The following is a 2,807-nucleotide window of genomic DNA, read 5'->3' as shown; positions in this document are numbered from 1 at the left end:
CTGCACACACCAGGACTACCAGACCAGGCCCCTGTACCCACCAGACTACCAGACCAGGCCTCTGTCCCACCAGACTACCAGACCATGTGGATGGGAAGCAACAAAGGAGGGCGAGGGTGTGGTGGCAGTAATGCAGAGACCACATCTATACACTCTGGGCTGGGGGAGAGGATGGCAGCCCTCCCCAGTTGGACAGGAGGCCAGCGCTCCCAGTCCATTCACCCAGCCCCAGCTTCATAGCCCTCCAGACAGGCAGCTTTAGCCTCCTCCAGTCCTCCAGCCTCCCCCTCCACACACCCAGCTTCAGTCTCCTCCCCCTCCAGACACCCAGGTTCAGCCTCCTCCCCCTCCAGACACCCATCTTCAGCCTCCTCCCCCTCCAGACACCCAAGTTCAGCCTCCGAGTCCTCCCCTCCAGACCACCAGGTTTAGCCTCCGAGCCCTCCCCTCACACAACCAGGTTCAGCCTCCTCCCCCTCCAGACACCCATCTTCAGCCTCCTCCCCTACCCTCCAGACACCAGGTTTAGCCTCCGATCTCCCCCTCCAGACACCCAGGTTTAGCCTCCTCCCCTCCTCCTCCCCTCCAGACACCAGGTTAGCCTCTGAGCCTCCCCCTCCAGACTTCCCCACCCTCCCCTTAGATCCCTTCAGTCAGTCAGGAGACAGCAACCCCCACTCTAGACATCAGCCAGCCTTCGAGCCCTGCACATCCAGACCTCAAGCCTCCAAGCAGCGACCCAGAGAGCCAGAGAAAAAATCTCCCAGGCTGCACCTGGACCTGTATAACTTTGACAACCCCGGGGAGGACGTGGCCTACGTCCTGACCAGACCTCGACTCCTGGAGGCCTCGGCCCGCGTGTGGGGTCAAACCTACTTTGACACCCCGAGGGACGTGGCTCGTCCTGACCCGTCCTCGTTTCCTGGAGGCCTCGGCCCGCTGTGGGTCAAACCTGTGGATCATATAAAAGTCTCTACCTGGTCCTACTAAACGTCCTAAAAACCTCCTCGTCCTCAGAGCTAACCAAGGCACCCCGCCCTGTCTCGGGTCCACCACTGGTAGTCAGAAAGGTTCCCAGAGCACTAAAGCCTACACATCTTCCCCAGATCAGCCTGCAAACCCTCTTCCTTCCCCAGATCAGCCTGCAAACTCTCTTCCTTTCCCAGATCAGCCTCCAAACCCTTCCATAGACTCACCTCTTCCTTTCCAGATCAGTCCTCCAAAACCCTTCCTTTCCCAGATCAGCCTCGCCTAAACCCTCCTTCCTTTCCCAGATCAGCCTCCAAACCCTCTTCCTTTCCCAGATCAGCCTCCAAACCCTCTTCCTTTCCCAGATCAGCCTCCAAACCCTCTTCCTTCCCCAGAACAATCACCTCTATGACCTCCACCATGTCCAAAAGTTCCATGCAGAGCCCAGTCACCCAGACTACAGCAGCTCTAAACGGCTGGGGGTTTAGGAGGGCCCTTCACTCCTCCACATTGGCCACCCTCCACCCCATCCGAAAGGCAGAGGAAATATCCACTCCTTAGAGTCCTTGCAGAGAAGGATGGARACCATCTCCACCTCCACTACCAACTCTACCACCACCTGCACCTTCTRTGGTGAGGAGTCTGGTGCATATTCCTCCTATAGCTGGGATGGACTCAGGAACCKCTGGGCCAAGTCGTCCTTAGCCTGGGGGACCTCAGRCATTCCTTCCAGACCACCCAGAAAGGGGAGCGCATCATCAAGGAGGTGCGGCGGCGGGGGCTGAAGGCGGTGCCGGAGTGGGACAGGAAGATCACTCCTCTGATGCTAGCCCGGTACCAGGAGGAGGACATCATGAGCCAGAAGCGATACGTGGCTCACCTGCAGTGGGACAGCGAGAAGCGCCTGGGGGGACATACAGCGGGAGGACCGAGATAAGCAGCAGGCGGTGCTGCAGTGTCAGCGGGCGGTGCTGCAGTGTCAGCGGGCGGTGCTGCAGTTTCAGCGGGCGGTGCTGCAGTGTCAGCGGGCGTGGCAGTCCCAGGTGTCCCTCCGTCAGTACCGGCTCAGCCAGCAGGAAGGGGAGTTGGTGGAGGCTAAGCTATGTCAGGTGGTGGAGAGCGAGGAGCGGTAGCATTGCTAGCTATTTCGGACAAACMTTGCTAGCTCATGYCAACGTTGCKATCTCTCTAAAGTTAACTTGATGACATCKTAATGAWGTTGTTTTCTACTCATTATTTGTCTGCTTTTTGTCATCGTATTTCTAGGCCACTATAAAGTGTACATTTGACAAATCAGTCATAAGCCCCCATTCAGAAAGACTTGGCATTAACCAGTCAAACATCAATATGCTGCTGCATCTGTAGAATTTTGACGACAATGGCAACGATGCAACCGAGTGACGGAGGTGCAACCAATGAATAGTTGGTTACTGGACTCAATGCTGAGCAGATTAAGACCATCTCTCTCTCATGAGAAATGATAGCTCCTGTCGTATGATGATCCATCTCCTCTCCTCACCCGTTTATTTGATGAWYTCAGAATCATTCCTTTGTATTATTTAGCATATTATCTTGAAGCCAAAAGTACATTTCAGAAAATGCAAATCAATGAAAAAAAACAGGCGAGGTGGCCTTCGGAAACGTATTCACGACCCCTTACTGCTTTTTTTCCACGAGTTTTTTAAGGGGTTACAGCCTTTAAAGATTCGACAATACAATGTTATTCTCTCATTCAATGTGTGTCTTTTCTGTGCCGATTAACATATTGTGACTCGATGAATTCTATTTATAAGATAATTTCCGCTGTAATTAATATTACCTGATCTTAACTAAATCAT

At 54.0% G+C, this 2,807-nt stretch overlaps 1 pseudogene; it reads left to right on the top strand.

Moving 5' to 3' along the window:
• The window catches only part of LOC139026804 (coiled-coil domain-containing protein 177-like), a 2,575-nt pseudogene extending 473 nt beyond the window's left edge, over positions 1-2,102 (top strand).
• The last annotated feature ends 705 nt before the right edge of the window (positions 2,103-2,807 follow it).

The sequence above is a fragment of the Salvelinus sp. IW2-2015 genome, unplaced genomic scaffold (assembly GCF_002910315.2).
Source record: "Salvelinus sp. IW2-2015 unplaced genomic scaffold, ASM291031v2 Un_scaffold5889, whole genome shotgun sequence".
Lineage (NCBI taxonomy): Eukaryota > Metazoa > Chordata > Actinopteri > Salmoniformes > Salmonidae > Salvelinus > Salvelinus sp. IW2-2015.
This window is presented reverse-complemented; position numbering and strand designations above follow the sequence as displayed.